Source organism: Canis lupus, chromosome 17, assembly GCF_003254725.2.
Source record: "Canis lupus dingo isolate Sandy chromosome 17, ASM325472v2, whole genome shotgun sequence".
In the NCBI taxonomy this organism is placed as follows: Eukaryota; Metazoa; Chordata; class Mammalia; order Carnivora; family Canidae; genus Canis; species Canis lupus.
Window position 1 is genome coordinate 46440358 of NC_064259.1, and position 25404 is coordinate 46465761.

Consider the following 25404-nt stretch of genomic DNA (forward strand, 5'->3'; position numbering starts at 1 on the left):
CACTGCTGCTCTCTTTTATTCTGATCTGGTCTCTTATCTATTAACCTCCATTCTCCCCATATTTACTGTAGAGGATTTTATCACTGCATAACTGATGTGTTTATTTGTCTGTATCCTTCTTACATTTCTCTTACAAGATGGAATAATTCTATTTTGATTATTATTGCTCCATCAATGTGGTACATAACCCTTGAAACATAGGTAACCCTCGAGAAATTGCTGTTTGAAGGAATGTCACCTAGCCAGTTAATGTAAGAACAAGGATCCACGTCTAAGCTTACTTGATTCCTAAACCATATTCTTGACTTTTGGCATATTTTGTCACTGCTATTAGTACTTTAGAGGATACCAAATTATTTTTAAAGTTTTTGTTTGTTTTTAGACTTTCTAATTAGCTCCAAATATCTCTGTGCTAATTCTGATCAATCATGTACAAATTTAGTTACAGTAATTTTGTGTGTTCTGATGTCTTCTAGTAAAATATATCTTCCCTGCTCTTCCAGTGACCTTTCTTCAACTTCCTAATGTTCCACATCTTTATTTTTGTTGTTATTGTTGTTGTTTGGTTTCTACCCCATATCTTGTTGCAAATACTGCCCATATTATTTTTCTAGATAGACCTTATCAGAGTTTGATATTTCAGTGAAAGTCCTACTGAACTGTTTGAGTTATGGAATTTATATATTAAAAAGTGAGGATAGGGATGCCTGGGTGGCTCAGCAGTTGAGGCTCTGCCTTTGGCTCATGGCATGATCCTGGAGTTCTGGGATCAAGTCCCACATCGGGTTCCCTGCCAGGAGCCTGCTTCTCCCTCTGCCTGTGTCTCTGCCTCTCTGTGTCTCTCATGAAAAATAATTAAAATCTTAAAAAAAATAAAAAAAATAAAAAGTGAAGATAGAGGTACATGCAACCATCCACTTGCCTTATACTTAAGTTTTTGATATTATTCCTTAATACAATATAAACAATAACGTGATAGTAATACCAGAAGTTTATGGCTTACTGTCTCAATGCCTAGTGTTTTTCTTATTTAGTTATTTTTTGGTCACTTTTTTTTTGTTGCCAACTTCTTATTTTGAAATAATTATGGATTCACAGGAAGTTGCAAAGACCACACAGAGAGTTTTCAGGTACCATTCATCCAGTTTCTCCCAAAGGTTGCATCTTACATGGCTATAGTGCAATAGCAAACCAAGAAACTGTTAACACCATAAAATGTAAGTATAGTTGTATGACATTTTATCACGTGTGTGTTTGTGAAACTACTACTTCAATGCAGAACATACGGAACAACTTTGCCATGAAGATTCCCATTCTGCTACCCTTTTATGGCCATACACAAATCCGTAAACTGCTTTGTTCATTAAACCCTGACAATTAGTCAGTTCTACTCCTCTGTAACTTTGTTTTGAGAATATTATGTAAATGGGTTTATACAGTATATGACCCTTAGAGACTGGCTTTTTTTTTTTTTTTTTTTCACTCAGGACAGTGATCTTGAGAATGATCCAGGTTGCTGCAAATATTGATAGTTTTTTCCTTTTTATTGATTAATAGTAATCCATGATATGTAGATACTACATTTTGTTTATTAATAGACATGTTAAGTAACATTTTTGTTGCTTTCAATTTGGGGCTGTTGCAAAGAAAGTTGCCATAAAAAAATTTATGCACAGGTTTTTGTGTAGATACAAGTTTTTATTTCACTGGGATAAATGCCCAGAAATGCAATTGATCTGTTGTATGGTAATGTATAGTTTATTTTTTTTAATAAACTGCCTAGCTATTTTTCATAGCAACTCTGCCATTTTACATTTTTAGCAACAGTGTGTGAGGGATTGTTTTGTTAAGATTTTATTTATTTGTTTATTAATTTATGTATTTATTTACTTGAGAGAGAGAGAGAGTACAAGCAGAGGAAGGGGCAGAGGGAGAGAGAGTTACAAATGAACTCATCCTAAGTGCAGAGTCTGAAGCGAGGTTCAGTCTTAAGACCCTGAGGTCATGACCTAAGCCAAAATCAAAAGTTGGGCTCTTAACTGACTGAGTCATCCAGGCGCCCTGAGATTGAATTTCTTCATAGTCTCACCAGTGTTTCATGTTGTCACTATTTTTAATTTTAGCTATTCCAGTAGGTGTGTAGTGATGTCTCATTGTGGTATTAATTAGCATTTCCCTAATGACAATTGATATGAAACATCTTACCTGCTTATATACCATCCATTTATCTTCTTCAGGGAAAAAATCTTTGCCCATTTTCTAATTAGTTTTTTTTTTCCTGTTGTGTTTTGTAAGTTCATTATAAATTCTTGATCCAAATCATTCATCAGATATGTGCTTTGCAAATATTTTCTTCTAGTCTATAATTCGTCTTTTCATCCTGTTTTACAGGGTTTTTCACAAGTAAAAGTTTTCAATTTTGATGAAGTCCAGTTCATCTTTTTTTTTTTTCTTTTATGGACATCTTTTTGGTGTCATGTTTAAAAACTCTTTACCAGTCTGAAGTCCCAAAGATTTTCTTCAGTGTTTTCAAGAAGTGCTACAGTTTTACACTTTTTTATTTAAATCTACCATCTATTTGGAATTAAGGTTTGTGTAAATTGTGAGGCTTAGATTGAGATTTATTTTTCTGCCTATGGGTGTCATATTGCTCCAGCAGAATTTGTTGAAAGGCTATTTTTCCTCCACTGAATTGTTTTTTCCCTTTGTCAAAAAATCTGTTGGCTGTATTTCTGTGTGTTTCTGGATTCTCTATCCTATTCTTTTGATCTATGTGTCTATGCCTTTACTAATACCATAGTCCTGATATTATATCTTATAATAAATCTTCAAATCACATGGACTAGTAATTCCTACCACTTTATTATATTTTTCAGAAGTTTTATAGGTATTTTAATTCTTTTACCTTTCTACATAAACTTTAGAATAATCTTATATATACCTACAAAATATCTTGCTAGGATTTCATAGGAATCATGTTGTATATGTATGACAATTTGCAGAAAATTGATGTCTTACCTGTGTTCAGTCTTCTAATACATGACCATGTTATGTGTTTCCATATAACTAGATCTTCTTTGATTTCATCAGCATTTTATAATTTACAACATATCAGTGTTGTACATATTTTATTAGATGTATACGTAGGTATTACCCTTTTTTGGTGGGTTTGGAACTCGTATTACATTTTCAATTTTGATCTTGATGCATTTATTACTAGTATATATAAAAATGTCATTGACTTTTTAAAATATTTATGTTGTACTATGTGACATTTCTGAACTCACATTTATATATGATATATTTATATGTGAATTCAGAAATTTTATATATAAATCTACAACTTATATATATACTTATATTTATATGTGAGTTCAGAAGTTATATATATGTATATATATGTTATAAATGTTATATATGTTATATATATGCATATATAAATGTATTATATGTATATAAATGTACAAGTGTACATTTATTTGGGGGATTTTCCACATAGGTGGTCAGGTCATCTGCAAATAGAAATAATTTCTTCTTTTCCAATCTAAATGCCTTTATTTCATTTATTTAAGTGTATCCTGGTGGCTACAACTTCCAATTCTATGTTGAATAGCAGTGGTGAGATTGGATAAACTTGTATTATTCCTAAACTTGGAGAAAAAGCATTCAGTCTTTTACCATGAGCTGTAGATTACTTGTAGTTTCCTTTTTTTTTTTTTTTAAGCAAGCTATAGAAGTCTCTCTATTCCTAGTTTTCTAAAACTGATTATCATGAATGGGTGTTCAAATTTGCCAAATGCTTTTTCTGTATCCATTGATAAGATCCTGCAATTTTTCATGTAGTTTTTCTTTTTTACCCTTTTAATATGACAGGTTATATTTCTTATATTTCAAATATTGATCTAGTCTTGCATCCCTAAAATAAACTCATTTAGTTATGATGTATTAGTTTCTTATGTTTTTTCTGAATTCTATTTGCTAATGCTTTGTTCAGAATTTTTTTGTCTATATATATGAAGAATATTGTTCTATTGTTTCTTTCTTACCTATCTCCTTCCTTCCTTCCTCCCTCCCTACCTCCCTTCCTTCCTTCCCTCTTCTCTCTTCCTTCTTTTCTTTCTACTATTTTTGTCATCTGGATTTTGGATTAGGGTAATTGATAGCTATATCAAATGAGTTGGAAAGTCTTTCCTCCTCTATTTTTTACATGAGCTTGTTTAAAATTAGTTCTTGTTATTTTTGTTAGTTCTTCTTAAAATGTTTAGTACACTTTTCCAATGAAACTATTTGAGCCTGGAGATTTCTTTTTTAGAATTTTATTAAATAAACAATTTAATTTCTTAAGATTTATGGAACAGTTTACATTATTTATCTATTTCATGTTGGCTGAGTAGTGTTAATTTGTGCTTTCAAGAATTGGTCCATTTCATCTATATTGTTAAATTAATTTGTGTAGAGTTATTTGTATTGTTCTTTTACTATCCCTTTGATACCAGTAGAGGCTATAGAGATATTTCTTATTTTATTCATGACATTGATGTCTTCTCTCTTTTTTTTTCTAATCTGTTACACCAGAGATTTGTCAATTTTGCTGATCTTTTCCAAAAGACAGATTTTGTTAAATAGATTTTCTTCATTGTTTCTCTGTTTTCTTGTTTCATTAGTTTCTTGGTTTTGTTTCTTTGTTTATTATTTCCTTCCTTTTGCATGATTTGTACTTATTTTTGTTCTTTTTCTAGTTGCTTGATGTGACAGCTTATTGATTTGAGACTTTTATTTTTTGCTAATATAGGCATTTAACGATATGCATTTTTCTTTATCACTACTTTAGCTGCATCCTATCTGGGATTTCACTTTCATTCTGTTAAATTTATTCTTTTTCTATTTCCTTTAATATTTCCTCTGGTCTGGATCACATAGAAATATAGTGTTTAGTTTCCAAGCATTTGGAGGTTGTCCTGTGATTGCTTTAATATTAATTTTCTATTCTGATACTACTGTCGTCAGAGAATACATTCCATATGATTTAAATTCTTTTTAATATTTTGAGTTTGCTTTATGGTTAAGATGTGGTCTATTTTGGTAAATGTTCTGTGGACATAATGTATAATCTACTGTTATTAGGTGGCATATCATATAAATGCATATTAGATCCTGTTGGTTAATAACAATGTTGATATCTTTTATATTTTTGCTAATTTTATGTCTAGTTGTCTATCACTGCTTGCTTGAGAGATGGGTGTGGAAAGATTAACTACAATTGTAGATTGGCCTATTCCTCCAGTCTACCAGTTTCACTTTGCATATTTTGCAACTCTCTTGTTTGGTGTATACACATTTAGTATTGTTGTCTTATTGGTGGATTGGCCCTTTTATCACTATGTAGTGATATGTCATTATACAGCTACTCTCCACTTTTTGAAAGTTTGCATTATGCTACTTCACTTTTATGAAACATCTACATTAATACATGTTTCCATTAACCTCAAGAAATCCTAAGAGGATTTTCACTTATGAAAAAAGACAAAAAAGGTATGCAGTGTTTCTTTTGCATTGAGCCATTATAGAGGCAGGGCCAACCAGTAGCAGCAAGAGTGGCACCACCAAACTCCTTCTCGAGGAACTATACTCAGCATCTCAGCATCAAGGCTCTGTAGCTTTGAACTGTGTCCACAAGCATCTGTTCTTATCTTTATTCCTTTTGTGCATCCATTAGCAAGTTGTGTCATCAGGCATTAGAAAAGCCAAAGAGAAGTTATTTAGGGGGTCTTGGAATGCTGGAAAATTCTTTCTATATAAATTAGTGATAATTGCTTCTTCACTTTGTGCCATGTTGTGTCTTATGAGAGGTTTCATAAGAACACTCTACTATTAGATAGTGAGGGAAACCTGTATTTTATGTGAGGTTCTTGTAGATAGCATACAGTTGCATCATAATTTTAAATATACTCTTTCAATCTTTATTTTTTAATTATAATTAGATTATTTACATATAATGATATCTTTAGGGCTTATAACTGTCATTTTATTTTTTGTTTTCTGTTTGATTCTTTGTTTTTCATTTCTGTTTTCTTTTTCTTCTCTTCCTATAGGTTACTTGAACATTGTTTAGAATTCCATTTTAATTTATCTGTGATGTTTATAAGTGTAGCTCTTTGTATAGAATTTTTAATTATTTGCTTTAGGTTTAATATTGAATCTACATAACTTATAACAGTCTACTGGTGTCAGCATTTGACTGGCTTGAGTAAAGTACTGAAAAGTTTTCTACCCTTTCATTATTCCTCCTTACCTCAATTATAATATAATTATCTTAAATATTTCCTGTATATTCACTGAGAGCTAGAGTAAACAGTTTTATAATTTTTGCTTCAATCAGCAGGTATAATTTAGAAATCTTAATAGGAGAAGGGAAGTCTTTTGTATTTACCCATAATTTTGATTTCTGTTGTTTACTTCCTTTCTGATGTTTCAAAATTTGCTCCTTTATCATTTATTTTCTATTTAGATAACTTCTTTAAGCCATTCTTTGAGGACAAATCACCTGGCAACAATTCCCATTTGATTTTTATTTCTCTTTTGTTTACTGTTTTATTTTCCATCATCTGAGACCATCTTGAATTCCTCTTTATTCCTGAAGTCTGTTATTCTTGGATGTGTATTCTGGAATGAAGTTCTTTTATTTCAGCCCTTTAAAAAACATGCTACTTCCTTTTGGCTTCCATGAATTCTTATCAGGAATTCACTATCATTAGAAAATTTTCCCTACAGGTACGGTGTTATTTCTCTGTTTGCTATAAAAATTTCTTTTACCTTTAATTTTCAGAAGTTAGTTTATCTTGTTTAGGGTTTGCTCAGTTTCTTAAATTCCTAAATGTATATCTTTTGCTAATTTGGAGAAGTTTTCAACTTTTATTTCTTTATAGAAATATTTCTTTATAGAAATAATACTTTATTTCTAAAAGTATTAGAATACTTTTTCCAACTCTGCCATTTTCCTTCTTCTCTGGAACTCTAGTAAGATGTATGTTAGATCTTTTGTAATAGTCTCAGAGACCTGTGAGTCCCTATTTTTTGTATTATTTTCCAAATTATTTTTTTCTGTTCAAATTGCATAATTTCTATTGTTCTCCCTCAGGATTCTTTATTTTCTATTTCCTTGCTAAGGATTTCTTTTTAAAAAAATATATCAAATATGTTCATAATTGCTCAAAAGGCATTTTTATGATGAATGATTTCAAATTCTTGTCAGATATTTCTAACATTTGTATCACTTAAGCATTGGCATCTGTTGATTACCTTTTCTCATTTAAGCCTGGTTCTTTGTATGTCAAAACAATTTTAAATTAAGTCCTAGATATTTTAGGGACTATGTACAAGACTTTAGATCTCATTTAAATTTTGTGTTAGCTAGCCATCTTTGACACTAATCTGGCAGGGGAAGGGAGAGTGCTGCTCGGTACTGCCAGGTTACAGTGAAATCTCATATTCCTTATTCAGCCTCCTTTGACTCTTGAGGAGGTAACTTCTCTTTACTACTGAGTAGTGATAAAGTCCTATCTACTGATACTACTTCAATCAAGAGTAAGTAGGGGTACCTTGTTACCAACAGGTGGGGATAGAAGTGCAGGGTTCTCACATGGTCTCCACTGATGCCAAAGGAGAGAAAGACAACCAGTTGCCACTCATTCTGCAAGGATGAAAGTCCTGGCTCACCGCTCAGACTTATTTGTACCATCATAATTGACAGGAGGATTAGGCAAAAAAAAACATTCAAGAGAAGTAAAATTTTACTTCCTTGTTTCACAAATAAAGTTGGCTGAATTGGTTGCTTTTTGGTGATTAGTGAAAGAGACCAAATCCCATATCCTTGTCCAACTCTTCTGACTCATCCTTGCTCTAGCCTTGGCTGGGGCTGCAGCAGCAGCAGGTGCAGCAGGAGTGGCGGTGGCTACAGGGGCAGCAGCCTCAAATGCAGATGGATCAGCCAAAAAGGCCTTGACCTTTTCAGCAAGTGGGAAGGTATAATCAGTCTCCAGAGACAAAGCTAGGACCTGCTTGCATCTATTGATGGTAGAGTGGGACACTGATGTGACAGTTAGTAACCTATCTGCAGACATACATTGGCAACATTGGGGACACTTTCCAGGAAGTGAGAATGGAGCTTCCTCTGTGATGTCAAGCACTTCAGAGTTGTAGATGCTGCCATTGTCAAACACCTATTGTATGATCACCTCAAAGGAGAAGGAGGAGATGTTCAGCATGTTTAGCAGTGTGCTTTTGCTGGCTTTTGTCTCCAGCTTTAAACATTTGCACACCACTCAGGATTTCAGTAGTACCTCTGGAGATTTTAGTGGTGATGCCTAAAGCCTGGAAGAAGATCTTCTCTGGCACCAGACCAGTGTGCAGGGCTGACACAGTGACTTTACATGGGGCTAAGTCACCAGGACGGGCAACAGCTGGCACCTTTTTGGCCAGCAGCATGCCCCTGATCTTAGTGAGGTCCTTCTTGGTAAAAACAGAGCCCACATTCCCCCTGATGGGAGGCAATAGTTTCTCCAGAGCAGGGTTGTTCTCCAAATGCCTTCAGATGGCCTTGTGCATCATGGCATTCTTGCCCATCAGCACCACAACCTTCCTTTTTACTGTAGTTGGTGGAAAGAGAAGAAAAGTCCTTCCTCATTTTTTAGGAAAGAAAGGCTTTTGCATATTCCTTTTGATTTTGCTACCAAGGTTTTAAGTGATTAATTTCTAAATCATCTGGATTACATCTTTAACAGTTTGATTTTTTGGTTGCTGTTTTGGCTTTTTAATGTTGTATTGCATTATGAAATTCTTGTATTTCTGGCAATGTACTTTTGGTGCCACAATTAATGCACTATAGATTGAAGGATAAATAAGTGTGTGTGTGTGTGTGTGTGTGTGTCCCTCTTCCCCAAATTGTGTTGATTCAATTGTCTTATAGCTTTCTGAGGCAGAAGAAAAGTCTGCCATATATATATATATATATATATATATATATATATATATATATATTAGTGTGAATTGGGTATGTGTTTATCTCTCTAAAAATACTTAGAAAATTTTGTTTTATTTTTTTTCTTTATCCTTGACATTTAAGACTTCCTGCAGGGATATGTACAAAGTTGAGGTACTCTTTGTATTTATGTTGCATGGTAGATTTTAAGCCATCTTGATCTCCAGATTCAAGTGTTCCTTCACCCCAGAAAAATTCATTTTATTACTTCTTGGACATTGATTTTTATCTTGTTCTTGACTGCACTCTGGACTGCAAATTGTATTTTAGGGTACTTTCCATGTGCCTTCCTCATTCTCATAATTTATGTTTTTCTTAAGTATTTTGTGAAAGATTTCTTAAAATTGACATCTAATTTACTCATGTGGGTTTCTATAATATCCAATATTCTGTTCATCCCTCCATTGCAGTTTTTACATCCATTATCATGTTTTTTTTTTTTTTTTTTGTCTGAGGTGAAACATTTGTTTCTGTGAACAGCTGGTAGAAGAATTCCTCTTGGAAAGAAAACTCTTTTGAAAAATATTTTACCTATGCATGAGAAGCTAAGGGAAATGCCCAGGAAACAAAGAATGATTGCTGAATTGTAATTTGTGATAGGGGCAATGGAGAGAATCAAGGAGGTTATGGATAGTTCTGAGACATCCGTCATGACCTTCTGGTAGGGTTCTAGCACATTTTCAGCATATGGATATTTGATTAATCAATTTTATTCATTTTTGTCTGTTTGAAAATGCAAGAGCTAAGTATCATGTTTTATGTTAGGGCCAATGTGTCAGAGCCAGTAAATAATGTAAGAGATAGAGAAAGCAAGGAAAATGCAGTCTCCTTAGCATTAGCATAGGTTCTTGGGAAACCTTTGGACTTCCAAAGGCTATGAAATTGATGATGAGGAGAGTATAGTCAAGCACAGAAGAAATTCTGGGCTATTTCTCAAAGACTTAAAAGCCAGAGTTGGACCAATGCAGAGGAGGACCACATGAATACAGAAGGAGAAGATGACCCTGCACAAGCCAAGGAGAAAGGCCTCAGAAGAAATTACCTTGCCAACACCTTGATCTTTGACTTCTGGTTATCCAGAATTGTGAGAAAACAAATTTCTGTTTAAGCCACTTCCTAGCCATCCCCTGCCAGCCCCTCCAAAAAAAGGTAATGGGGCGACTCCACCTAAGATACAGGTAATGTTTTGTTTGTTTTCCTGTTCTCAATTCTTTCTGCTCCCTATAATTGCCTGTCCTCTTTTAGTTTGAGTGATTTTTTTTTTAATCTTGCTAGGGGGAATCCCTGTGTGGCGCAGAGGTTTGGCACCTGCCTTTGGCCCGGGGCACGATCCTGGAGACCTGGGATCAAGTCCCACAACCGGCTCCCGGTGCATGGAGCCTGCTTCTCCCTCTGCCTGTGTCTCTGCCTCTCTCTCTCTCTCTCTCTCTCTCTGTGACTATTATAAATAAATAAATTTAAAAAAAATTAATCTTGCTAACTTACTACATTTGTGCTTCATGGACATTTCAGAAGGATCATCTCAGAGACCGGGTTTATTTGGGTCTTAATCAATTATACCCAAATGAAGTAGGCCGCAAAATGTTTATATTCACTCTAATTTTCTTTTCCAATTCAGAGACCCTGTAATCTGAGGAGTCTTAATTTAGGGAGCTAGACAACCATGGAGTCATAACAGCAAGCATGACATTGCTCTGCCTCCATTGTGGTTATACCATTAGAAGTTGGTTAAAATATTGCTCCTGTTCTCTCGGAGTCTCATTTAATCTTACTTATTAGAAAAACAAGCAAAAAACCAAATCTCTTTGTCTAGCAAGTCCAACTGCCCTAAGTTTAAGTAAGAGCAATATATGCCAACACAGGGTCCTTACTCTGTGTCATCTCAGGCATCTAAGACCTTCCCCAAGGCCATACTTGAATCAAAACTTATACTTCCTATCTATTCAACATTTTATCCCTGATCCCAGATATTCTAAAATAAGAGTTCATATGTATTGGAATCTGCTTCACATACTTGAGGCCAGTAGTTTTCTTGAATTGGTGACTGGTGGGTTGTTGGCCTATCACCTGGTCTAGTTGTTTCTGTATTATATCTTGCCTAAAGTCCTCAAAGTTTCTTACATGTTATTATCTGTCAGAAAGACAGGGAATATTGGGAATATTGACATTTAAAAATTTTGTTTTAAATTAACTTAATTATGTCTCTAAGCCCCCATCTACTGGGCTGGTGGAAAATTTAATCTCAGAAATTCTCTATTTTTGTTTGTTTGTTTAAAGATTTTATTTATTTATCCATGAGAGACACACAGAGAGAGAGACAGAGAGAGAGAGGCAGAGACACAGGCAGAGGGAGAAGCAGGCTCCATGCAGGGGACCAGCCCAACGGGGGACTCGATCCCGGGTCCCCAGGATCAGGGCCTGGGCTGAAGGTGGCGCTAAACCGCTGAGCCACCTGGGCTGCCCTAATCTCAGAAAATCTTATATTCTAACAATTACCATGCATCCAAATATCACCTTCAGAGAGACAAACTCTTCAGGGGCTTTATTTAGTGCAATAATAATGAGGGCTTTGCTGATAAGATACTATGTATTCATACAGCCTTTAGCAGGGAGAGTCCAGTGGATGAATACAGACAGTAAAGTCAAACACTTTTGAGTCAAATATTGTCTCTACTATTAGTTGTGTCACATTGTATATTATATAACTCCTTTCTGCCTCACATATTTTATCTGTAAAATGTAAATTGTAATACGTGATCTCAGAAGATTTTTGTGAAGATTAAATAAATAAATGCAGATAAAGTTCTCCAAACAGTGCCTGGCAAACAACCAGCTCTAGACACGTGTTTGCTATCGTGTTCCCATGAGGTCTTGCCTTCTCCCTGGGGTGCAGTGGTTTCCCAAGGGCACAGCCTTCTTCTCAGTCTTAGTCCTTTCCTTCTAGTTGTTTCTTTATTCTCCCTTCCCTTCTATTTCCCTCAAAATCCTAGGAATCCTCCTTGATAAGCTTAAAATTGCACAAAAAGAGAAGTACTTTTGAAGTATGAGAGACACAGAGAGAGAGAGAGAGAATTAAGAGACATAGGCAAAAAGAGAAGCAGGCTCCCTTTAAGCAGCCCAATGCAGGACTCAATCCCAGGACTCTGGGATCACAACCTGAGCCACAGGCAGATGCTCAACCACTGAGCCACCCAGGTATCCCAAAAGAGAAGTACTTGTAACTTTTATCTGGTCATCCAAAATCTGTGGCCAAAAAACCCCCAAAGCCCAGCTACTTTCTGGATGTGGAAGGAGACAGGTAAACCCACAGACGATATATAAATATTATCCTACCACATATGACCTAAGCCTTTGATCATTGCAGTGGGAATGTTGGCAAGAACTAGAATTTAAATCTATTTCTTCAAGCCTTTATCTTTGTGAGATGCTTTCAAGGTATTTTTAAAAAATCTATATTCTACTAACTGGAGTCCTGTAGAATTAATGACTTCTTCAGAATTATAGAGAATTTTTTACTACATATACATTAAGATAATATTTATAAAATTACAGTAATTCAGAATTGAGAATGGGGCATATTCCTTTGGCTGCCACCTATATGGAAATAGACAAAGTATATAACCTACTTGTACAAAACTAAAAACACGTACATCAAACTTTTCATTTTGGGTTTACTCGTTCAATGTTAAATGTGTCTATAATTTCATATTATGATTTTTTTATTACTTGTGATTTTCTATTAATAATGCTTATATTATTATAGTTATATGAAGTTTGACATTAAAGCTTACTTCATGGATTTCCGTCTCAAATGGTACTTAGAATTGATTTTCTAGGAAGTATGGTTTTGATGACGTAGAAAGTAATCATTTTTATTCTGGTTGGATATGGGTCTTTAATAATTATCTTTGTTTGGTACCAATATTTTATATCCATGCTTTATAACTATATAAATCTAATTTTATGTTCATATTTTAATTTGCAACAAATGTATATAAATATGTATCTATACACAAAACACTTTTTCTGTGTCCCCGGTTTTATTTCGCAAATGAATACATACACCTGTATTTTATATATTTATAAAAACAGTTGTGGAATGAATAAGTCACAAACGGTAGCTACACTTGTGAGCATAGTATAATGTATACTGAAGTTGAATCAGTATATTGTAGAACTGTTACTAATGTAATTTTTGTGTCCATTATACTCAAATAAAAAAGTTAAATGTATATAATTTTAAGAAATATGAATAATAAATATATAAGAACATTTATATATACATAAATTTATATATAAATATGTATATTTACATAATGTATCTATAAAATGTTTTGTCAATTTTCAAAAATTATATTTGAATATCTAATGATAATTGGTTCTGATGCCCTAGAATAACCAGATTTCAAAGAAAGACAGTCTCCAAAGTCAAAATAATTCACCAGTAACATATCAGTATAGTTAATACAATTAATACTATACATCATGTTTTATTAGTTTATATTAATGTTAATTTATATTAATATAATGCATATTTTATCAGTATATGAATTTAATTAATGTTATAAATTACAAAATATATTAATGATTAATATAAAATTTAAAGTATGCTAATTTATAACTAGTATAAAAAATACTATCATTAAAATGACCAACTGTTTTGTTTTTTTTTTTTTTTTGACCAACTGTTTTTGAAGGAAGTAATAAATGTACTTGTCAAGTCCCTGAGATCATGACCCCACTTTGGGATCTGTGCTGGGCGTGGAGCCTGCTTAAGATTCTCTTTTCTCTCCCCCTCAGCCCCTCCTCTGTGTTCTCTCTCTAGAAAAAAAAAATATTGTCAACAATAATTGAGAATACTTAATATTTTGAAATTGTGTTTTTACATGTAGTAACAAATGCACATATTATTGGAAGAATGCCCTATTCTGATACTTTTCTGTAGTTCAAAATTTTCTCTCTAACTTCTTAACCATCACAAAATGTTGGCAGTGTAATAAGAGCATTGGCAGATGTGGTGAGCACCTAAGTTATGATAACTCAGAGACCACTTAGATTTATTAGGTGGTTTGTAACTTTCAAGCACAGTATCTTCAAAACAGAAATGGATTCTGCAAAGTAATTCTGTCTTGAGTGCTATAAATGAAGAACAGATACACCTATTATTCTTAAAATACCTGTCTAAAAGATATTATTGTTAGAAACAAGAAAACAGAAAAACGGGTTTTCGGGGCATCCCCGGTGGCTCAGCGGTTTAGCGCTGCCTTCAGCCCAGGGCGTGATCCTGGAGACCCGGGATGGAGTCCGGCATCTGGCTCCCTGCATGGAGCCTGCTTCTCCCTCTGCCTGTGTCTCTGCCTCTCTGTCTGTGTCTCTCATGAATAAATATATATATTTTTTAAAGAGGTTTTTTTCAGGTTTCTAAACAAAAAGAAAGAGGAAATGTTTCAATAGGTCGGTCATATGCTGGTATGATTTTCGTGATCATTCAACTCACCTACAAGTTGCAAGTGAATAAAAGTTGCAGGTACTCAATTTTGTACATCACATACTTCCCACTGCTTGTTAAGTTATATTTTGTTTTAATTTCAGGTACCATTAATAATTCATTAATTTAAAATGATTTATTAATTTTAAATGTATTTTCAAGTGATTATACCATTAAAAATGTATAACACACTTCTACACTTCTGTTAATCAAAATGTTATGTGCACACCAATCGATATCATTTAAAAAAATCTCACTCTAAATAAGGATATTTATTTAGCAAATGCATAAATACTTTGATGTCTGAGTAATATTCCATTGTGTATATGTACTACATATTCCTTATCCATTCATCAGTCAGTGGACACTTGGCCATCACATTTTGCAAATACTTCTGTATAAACTGGCATGTTTGCCTCTGAGAATAGTCCTGTCAATTCATCTAGGGGTGTCATATTTTTATTGATAAAAAAGAAATAAAAATGGAAACAATGATAATATATTATGTATATGTAAAGAACTTTTTAAAAAGATTTTATTTATTTATAGACAGAGAAAGAGAGGCAGAGGGAGAAGCAGGCTCCACGCAGGGAGCCCGACGTGGGAGTCGATCCTGGGGCTCCAGGATCACACCCGGGGCTGCAGGCAGGGCCAAACCGCTGTGCCACCGGGGCTGCCCAAGAACGTTTATAACTATTATCACATTTGATCATCCTATTTATATTGTGAGGCAGGGATTTTTATCTTCATTTATAAAGTAGGAAAACCAAAAAGAGTGATGTTTAAGGAAGCTTTATACATAGAGTTTTCTGTGATGATGGGGATGTCTATATTTGTGTGCCCCAATTCAGTAGCAGATAGATTCATATGGCTGCTGAACAATTAAAATGTTTAGTGTTACTATGGAGTATTTAATTTAATTTTTTAAAGATTTATTTCTTTATTTAGAAGAGAGAGTTCAGGGTGAGGGGCAGAGGAGAGAGAGTCTCAAGTGGATTCTGCACTGATGAGCACAGAGCTAGATCTCAAAACCCTACAATCACGACCTGAGCAGAAAGCAAGAGTTGGACTCCTACCAACTATGCCACCCAGGTGCCCCAATTTAATTTTAATGTTAATAGTCACATGTGGCAATTTTAATAACACAGGCTGACAGTTGTCCATTTATATAATGTTTTACTTATTTACCCTCTGTGGTATCTATATATGTGAGAAATGGCACTAGATTTGGACTTTTTTTGTTTTAAAGATTTTATTTTTTTATTCATGAGAGATACAGAGAGAGAGAGAGAGAGAGAGAGAGAGAGAGAGGCAGAGATGTAGGCAGTGGGAGAAGCGGGCTCCTTGCAGGGAGGGGATGGGGACTCGATCCCAGACACCGGGATTACACTCTGAGCCAAAGGCAGATAGATGCTCAACCACTGAGCCACCCAGGCATCCCTAGATTTGGACTTGTACCTTCTGAGTTCTTCCGTGATGCTGACCATATTGTGGGGCCAGTGAAGTACCTTGCCTAATTTCCCAGCTTACGGGAAACAGAGATTAGAAAGCACATTTAGATGGGCATGTCTTCTAACTTCTAAGCAATTCGATTGTAGAAGAATATAAACTGTTGATCAGCCACTGAATCTAGTGAAATAATTTGTCATTTGAAAATGTTTATATCTAAAATCACACACATTTCAAATTGAAGGAAGCTTTGCCTACTCATCACTAAAGTTGGCAAGTCTAACCAGGCATTGGCAAAAACCAAAGAAGATAAATAATTCAGCTAAGGATTTACAGAGAATTTAGTGGCATTTAAGATTAATAGAATTGGCTGATCATGTTTTGTGGTTGACCAATATAGACTTCTGGCAATTGGTATGGACTGAATTTTCTCTTGTGAGATTCCAGGGATAATATTCATGCAGTCCAAATATTGCTTCATAGCCCCAGCATTCATTCAGAAACTAGAAACTGATATCTCTACTAATGATTGAGAAAGCTGCTTTGATTCTTTCCATTTCTTCTAATTCCACAGCTTCAAATCCCCAAATACACATATTGTATGTAGATTTAAAAATAATCTCATCAGCTAAATTGAGAGCTAGTTCTCTCTGAGGAAAAAAATAGTGTAGATTGGTCCCTGGTGATGCTAGAAGCTATGACAAAAATGTGTTTAAAATAAATGTAGTTGTTCTTTTTTGTTGTTGTTGTTGTTGTTGTTGTTTTCCTCCCCAAAATATGATTCTGAACATTATTAATTTCTAACTTTAGGAACATGCTGAGTTCTATCTTTTAAAGATTATTTCTACCTGTCTCCTTACCCTTGGATATTGCTGCTTTCTTCGAAATTTCTTATAATCTCTTTGCACCATCACCCACTCCCCCTTTTTTTGTCTCTCTCAATGGCATTTGCCATAGAGTAATTACCTGTTTTGATGTAGCAAAACATTCCCAAATTTAGTGGCTTAAAAAGCCACAATTTTGCAATTTAGGTGGGTCAAGAATCTGGGCTTGGCATGGCTGGGTCCTCTGGGTCTTGTAGTCTCTCAAGAGTTTAGTCAAGGCAGGAGTCATATCAAGGCTTTCCTGAGAAAAGGGTCCATCTCCAATGGTATTCATGCAGATATTGACAGGATTTATATCTTTGGGGACTTCAGGCTGAGAATGTGAATATTTTGCTCACTATAAAGAACTGTGAGCCTCTTCATAGAGCAATTAAAAACATTGCAACTTGCTTTATCAGAGTGAGCAAGTGAAAAGAGGCAGAGACAGAGTTTGTGAGAGAGAGAGCATCTGTGAGAGAAAATCAGGAGAGAGTTGCAGTGTTTTGTGACCTAATCTTACAAATGCCATCTTATTACTTCTGCCACATGCAGTTAATTATGAGCCTCCGGGGCCGGCCCACTCTCAAGGAGAGGGGATGACATGAAGGCATGAATATCATGATGTAGGACATGATTGGAGTCATTTCTGAAACTCCCTGCCATAGTCTCTATTTTTAGGTATCTACCAATCTCATTTCTTTGTTCCCATTTTGGGTGCTGCAAATTTCTGTTAAAACAAAGAAGTGTGTTATTGGTGATAACATTAAAGTACTATGGAAACTGAAAAAAGATGTAAAGACTTTATTTCAAAGGATATGATAACAATTGTTACTTTTTTAAATAAAATTTTAATTGTAGTAAAATACACCTAAAAATATCGTTTAACTAATTTTAAGCCTATATGTCAGTAGGGTTAAGTACATTCATGATCTCACACAACCAATCTTGAACACTTTTCATCTTACAAAACTGTAACTTTTTGCTTTTGTTTTTGGTAGTAGCCATCCTAATGTATGAGGTGTTATATCATTGTGGTTTTGATTTGTGTTTTCCTAATGACTGGGGTGCTGAATATCTTTTTGTGTGATTATTGGCCATTTGTTTATCTTCTTCAGAGAAATATCTATTCAAGTGCTTTGCTTATTTTTAATCAATTTTTTTTGTCCTTGAGTTGTAATTTTGTATATTCTGGAAATTAATTGCTTATCAGATCTGTGATTTGCAGATATGTACTCTTATTCCCTAGGCTGCCTTTTCACTTTGTTGATTGTGTCCTTTGATGTACCAAATATTTGATTTTCAGGTCACCTAAATTATCTATATTTGCTTTTGTTGCCTGTGTTTCTGGTGTCATATCCAAAAATTCATTGGCACTTAATATTGTTGTTGTCAGTACAACCCAAAGCAATCTACAGGTTCAGTGCAACCTCCATTGAAGTCCCAGTGAGTATTTTCACAGAAATAGGATAATCTATCCTAAAATTCATATGGAATTTTGAGGGACCCTGAATAGCCAAAATAATCTTGAAAAAGAACAGATTTCGAGGTTACACACTTGCAGATTTCTAAACTTATTATATAGCTCCAGTAATCAAAACAGAGTGATACTGGTACACATATAAATATATTATAGACCAATGAATAGAATAGAGAGCACTAAAATAAGCTTTGTATATATGGTAAGTCAAGGGCCAATGGTTTAAGTCCTGGGCAGAGTCTGAAATCCTGTGAACCAGGAGTGCTCATGTCCTAGGCAAAAGAAAATAAATGTTTCAGCTCAAGCAGAGACAGCAAATTCACCCTTCTTTTGCGTTCTTGTTTAGATCCTTCACAGATTGGATACTGCCCACCGTATTAGTGAGGATAAACTTCTTCACCTAGTCTACTGATTCAAATACTAATCTTTTCTGGACAGATGCTCACAGAAATATACAGAAATAAGAAATAATATTTTACCAGCTATCTGTGCATCCCTTAGCCCAGTCAAGTTGACACAGAAAAATAACTATATATAATATATATATATATATACACATAATGTATCATATATTTGTATTTATATATGACTGAGAGAAAAGTTTTGAAGTCTCTAACCAAACTTGTGGATTATTTTTATCTGCTTTTAGTTTTATTAGTTTTTTGCTCTACGAATTCTGAAGTCTTGTTAGTAGGAGGAAAAATGTTTAAGATTGTTATTATCTTCTGGATAGATTGATCTTTTTATCATTCTGGAATAGCCTTTATTATCCCTGATTATATGCCTATATTATTAATACAGCTACCTAAGCTTTCATTTAGATTAGTGTTTGTGAGATATACTCCTTTTTTTGCTTTTGATATTCAATTTTTTATTAATTTGTAATTGACATACAGTATCTCATTAGTTTGAAGTTTACATTGTAGCAGTATATTTTCATATATTATGAAATGATACCCATAATAATTCTAGTCACTATCTGTCATCATACCAAACTATTCAATATTATTGACTACATTCCCTATGCCATACATTACATTACTTATTTATTTTATAACTGACGTTTTTACTTCTTAATCCCCATATCTATTTTCCCATTCTTTTTTCCTTTCGTTTTCTTTTCCCTTTTTTTTTTACCTTTAATCTATCTATAATTTTATGCTAAAGTGGCTTTTTTGTGGACAGTATATAGTTGACTCTTTCCTTTTTTATCTAATGTGATAATCTCTTTTTTAACTACCATGTTTAGACCATTTGTATTTGAAACCATTGATATGGTTGGTTTAAAATCCAGCAGATTACTAATAGTTTTCTGTTTGTTCCATATGTTCTCTGCTCTAATTTCCCTCTTTTACTGCCTGCTTTTAGAATTATTCGGTACGTTATTTATTCTTTCATTTTATCTACAATATTAGCTTCTTATTTATTTTTATCACAATCTGCATTCGAATAATATACAACTTCATACGGTATACACAGCAGTATACTTAGATTTCCTGCCTCTTTATTTCCTGCCTTTTCTCTTTAGTATTATTATTGTCATGTGTTTTATTTTTAGATATGCAATAAATCTACAATACATTGCTATTAATTTTCCTTGGATATGTAAGTGATGAATCACTAAATTTTTCTACTCCTGAAACCAATATTACAGTATATGTTACCAATATTACCGTATATGTTAACTAACTAGAATTTAAATAAAAGCTTTAAAAAATTGCTTGGATGACAATTATATTTAGAGTGATTCAAAATAAGAATAAAAATATCTTCTCTATCTTTATTGAGACCTTTCTGGAGCTCTTTATTTCAGATTTCTCTGATATTATATTCCTTCTATCTTTTTTAAGTTTTTTTTTTATAATGCAGATATGCTGGTAATGAATTTTCTCAGCACTAAAATCTGTCTAAATGATATTTATTTTAATATAAAATGTATTTTTTCTGTATATAATATTCTGGTTTGTGCCATTACATTAATGATGTCAGTTTTTGCCTTCTGATTTGCATAGTTTCTGATCAGACAGAAGTCTACTCTAATTCTTACCTTTGATTTTCAATCAGTATATGATATATATTTCTTTTTTTTAAATTACTGCCTATAAGATTAACTTTTTAAAAGATTTTATTTATTTATACATGAAAGACACAAAGAGAGGCAGAAACACAGGCAGAGGGAGAAGCAGGCTCTTCATAGGGAGTCTGATGTGGGACTCGATCCCAGGAGGGGATCGAACAGAACAGAAGGCAGATACTCAACCTGAACAGAAGGCAGATACTCAACCGCTAAGCCACCCAGATGTCCCTAAGGTTAATTCTTTATCTTTGATTGTAAGCAGTCTGAATATAATGTTTTTAGCAGTATTTAATTTTGTTTTGTTTTAGGTATTTATTCTACTTGAATCTGTTTGCATACTATTTACCCTTTCCTAGTAGTAGATCCCTATTGCTTGTTATTTGGTAATTGCTAGCATGGTTCTGTGGGGAGATACAGAGGAACAAGGGCAGATCTCTGTTTTTATGATCCAGGTTCAGTGTTAGGCAGATACTCTCTGCCTTTGCTTTGAAGTCATGCTTTCTTTTACCGTGTCTCCTCCTGGTAGCAGACATGTCTACTGTCTCTCATTTCTTTGGTATTTTTGAAGGAGGAGAATGTCTAGCTTTCCTCAAAAGTTAATGGACTGCCCATGGTATTAGTAAAATTTCCAAACCAAATTGCCCCACTTCCAGTGATATGGTTATTTTTTTCTTTTGCTTTTCACTGGGTCAGAATGGTACTGTGGCCTGGACTAATGAAATATTCTGTCCCTGACCAGGCAGCCTACAGCTTTTGTATAGTAGAAGAAAAGGGTCTTGGTGGAGCTCTGTACCTTTCCTATCATAGTGATAGTATCCTCTAGGTTTATCCCACCAATTGAGGCTCTCTATAATCACCCATTCTGTTCCTAATCTTATTCATGAGAATGGAATAGAGGTCCATGGAAAAGAGCCCCAGAGTGGGTGTGAACTCCCTGTGTCTATTGCTCCCAGTGATTCTATACTTTCATTACAGTTCACAGTCAACCTTCAGAAGTCCATTAAAATAAGGAGGTGAATTTTTCTTACTTGCTAGAAGACCATTCTGTGTCTTTTCTTCTCCAGTAAGTTAGTCAGTGTTCGCAAATCATTTCTATTGGATCATGGTGACGAGGTTCTTGGATATCCATCTATGTGTGGCCTTGTGACCTCAGTAATCTGGATTTCAGAAGCTTTGTTTTTTGTAGTCCATTTGATGTTTCTTGTTATGTTGAGACCTAGGATTTCAACAAATTCATGTATCTTTGGTAGAAGCAGAATCCCTGCATTACTACTAAATAGCAAGGACAGCAAAAGATTCCTAGGTGTTTCTAATATACAACTACAGTGGAGAATCCCAGAAACTTGAGTCCATGCATGGACTCTAATGCTGTGGTTTTGATTTTTGATCCTGGATACTGATTAGAGTTACTAGGGGACATTTTTTAACAATATTGATGCCCAAGTCCATCAGAAATTCTGGATGAATTGGTCTCAGCAGATCTTTAGCCCTGGATACTTTATTAAAACCTACCTTGTAGATTCTGATTTACAGCTAAGGAGAGGATCACTGTTCTTTTTCTTTTTTTAAGATTTTATTCATTTATTCATGAGAGACACACACAGAGAGAGGCAGAGACATAGGCAGAGGCAGAGGGAGAAGCAGGTTCCATGCAGGAAGTCCAATGCATGACTCGATCCTGGATCTCCAGGATCATGCCCTGGGCTGAAGGCAGATGCCCAACCACTGAGCCACCCAGGTCCCCGAGGATCACTGTTCTAATCAATCTAAATGGTATTGTAAGTGTGTGAAGTAACAAATTTTAGCATATGGACCATGATATTCTTAGATCTATTAAAATTACAAATTTCTTTGAAGGTACGTATTCATTTTGTAATCCTATTTCCTATAAGGAATTAACCAAGGTCACTTTTTCTTTTTAACTTGGAGAAAGATATTCTACCTGAGGCTACATCCAAACTACAGTTACAGATTATGTGAGATCATTACAGTGATTTGGCTTTGTGAGCTAAGGAGAAAAGTGTCTTTTCCAAGGACTAAAATTAGCCCTTTGGGGTCTTCTTTTTTTGTTTGTTTGTTTGTTTGTTTGTTTGTTTTTCCTTTGGGGTCTTCTAATATCGTGATTGGGTAGTCCATCAGCTTAGGTTCCTCTGAAGAGTCTGAAAAGAGTGTTAGAAATATGGAAACAACAAACAAGAACATATGTGTTCTTTATATGATCTGGTTTTCATGACCCAGTTCAGTACATATGGATATTATACTGTCAGATTCATCAAGTACTTTATATTTAACACATACTTGCTACTCAGAAGATAAATAAGTCAAATAGTTACCAGGCAAGTTTTAGAAGCTTTTCTCTGAGGTTTTGATTTACAAAAGAACACTGTTAATAAAATATTGTTACGCAATCAAATTTATTAGTGAGCAAAAACACAGAAATTTTGGAAAGTATAGGGAATCTGAGATATAGAAAACTTGAAAATATAAAATTTGTAATGCTTGATGAGATGAGCACTGGGTGTTATTCTGTATTTGGACAAATTGAACACCAATAAAAAATAAATTTATTAAAAAAATAAAATAAAATAATTGTAATGCATAAAATTAAAGGGCCAAAATATTACATTAAAATATATAAAAACATCAAAATAATAAGTAAGCATAAGTAAAAGCGTGATTCCAAAATAGTGCAGGATTTATGCTATTAAAGAAAAAAGTTAAGAAGTGTCAACTCTGAATCTTATAGAGTTCAATATTTTAACTTTTCTGTTATAACCCATCTGGTGATGAGGAGGCCCCCTGAAGCCCAGTTATGGGTTGTTTCAAAAAAGCAGCTGTAAAACTAGTCTTCCAATTAGACTTTTGCCAAGAAAGATTAAAGACTGGGCAGAAAGGAGAGCAAATTGCTAGGTTTTAACCTTTTAAAGCATTTTTAGCAAGACCCAAGCTCCCAAATACTTCCTAAGCACTATTTTATTTCTACAAGAGAAGTAAGTTTTAGATAGTAATTTGTCATAAGATTTGTGACCCTTTAAAGGTAAACTTCCCACCCATGAGCCATCATAAGAAACTCAACACTTTTGAGCAATACAATTTATCTATCTTGCACATATTTAATTTTTAAGGAATTTTTCTTGTTTTGCCACACTTTCAAATAATTGAGTTCATCTTATTCATCTGACAATCACCTCAGAACTTAAAAAATTTATTTAGTGCAAACATGAGAAAGTATGATTTTTATTTTTTAATCTTATTTTTTAAAGATTTATTTATTTATTTATGAGAGACAGAGAGAGAGAGAGAGAGAGAGAGAGGCAGAGACACAGGCAGAGGGAGAAGCAGGCCCCATGTAGGAGCCCTACGTGGGACTCATCCGGGGTCTCCAGGATCACACCCTGGGCTGAAGGCGGTGCTAAACCGCTGAGCCAACCAGGCTGCCCAACAGTATGATTTTTAAAATAAAGTGGATATCATGCCTTGAAGAACCATTTCCATTAAGCACATTTTATTTTTTTTCTATTAAATTTCCAATTTAGCAGTGAAAAATACCCTAATATATAACTATTGAATGTTCATGACAGCATATTCATGTTGCCTTTTCTAAAACTAAGAGTATGCCACATCTGCCATTGGTAAAAGAGTAAAAAGAGTTCAGCAATTTTCTTTTGTCCAATCCTAGGGTAAGAGGTCAGATGAAAGCAAATGTAAGATCTTATAGCTACACAATTATAGGCTTAGGTGCCTGGGGAAAGAGCACTCAGACTTTGTTCTAAAGATGCAAAAGAAAAACATAAGGCTCATAAGAGAACCACTCCAACCAAACAGGGCAATATTTGGAATCAATATCTGAAGTCTCCAGAGTCATTCTGTGAGAGCATACCTTTCATGACAGATATGGAAAGACATGTTTTAAGTAGAATTTAAGGACTTAAATTTGTAGGTAGTCAGAAATACTTATGGTATATAAGCAATAAATTCTTTTAGTATAAAATGTTAAAGAAATAAAGAAGTACATGACTTGGGAAAATGTTAGATTTGAGTAAAGGCAGAGGTTAGATATCAAGTGCACTGCGCAATAATATCTAACAGCACTTTTGTAAGCAGAGTAGGTTTAATGGGTCTGGCTGTCTGAGTGTTTTGTTGTGTCTTGTTTCCCATTAATGTTTTACCACTCAGCATGTGTCCTCCTGGAACACGCATGTTAAATAAAAGCAGTTGACCTGAAAGATAATGAGGATCATTCTGTGGATAATATACATGTAATAACATTGCTCTGCTAAAATTTCTTAACAATAGAATAATCAACAAAAAATGCAAAGGTATATGAAGAGCAAATTTTCAAATTAAGTATTAAAATACCAGTTTCTGAGGCACCAGGGGTTGCTGAGTTAGTTGAATGTCTAACTCTTGATTTCAGCTCCAGTCATGATCACAGGGTAGGGAAATGGAGCCCTGTGTTGGGCTCCGTGCTCAGCAGGGAGTCTGCTTGAGATTCTCTCTATCTCCTTCTCCCTCTGCCCTTCCCCACCTAAAATAAAGAAATAAATTTTAAAAAAATAAATAAAAAATAAAATGCCAGTGTACTAGACATAAATAAATATCAGAAAATATATTTCCATAGTAGTCAGGGCTAAATTATTAGCTTGCACTAAAAAAAAAAAGTTTTTAAAACCTAACTTTTGAGTCATAACTTGTTTGCATAATCCTCTGTACTTCCATATAGATTTATTTTAGTGCTGATAGATTTATTTCAATCCTTATACAATTGATTATCTTTTTCCTCTTTTGTATTACACCATCAGCTCAATTAAGGTACCTGGCAGGGTTTCTGCTGCCTAGTTGTCTCTAACTAATTATTCACTGAATGAATAAGTCATGATGAATTTTTCCTCTACTCATGAGTTGACAAACTTTTTCTTATATAAGGGCCAGATAACACATATTTTAAGCTTTTTGGGCTTCAGAAGTTGTCTTTGCATATCATTCTTTATAAATTATAAAATTAAAAAAAAA

The 25404-nt window shown here is 34.2% G+C and overlaps 1 protein-coding gene and 1 pseudogene across 3 annotated transcripts in view; one reads left to right on the top strand and one right to left on the bottom strand.

Annotated features, from left to right (window-relative positions):
* LRRTM4 (leucine rich repeat transmembrane neuronal 4) overlaps nt 1–25404 on the top strand; it is a 706001-nt gene that overhangs the window by 254890 nt on the left and 425707 nt on the right. The window lies entirely within an intron of this gene.
* The window catches only part of LOC112664940 (60S acidic ribosomal protein P0-like), a 30521-nt pseudogene continuing 12959 nt past the window's right edge, over nt 7843–25404 (bottom strand).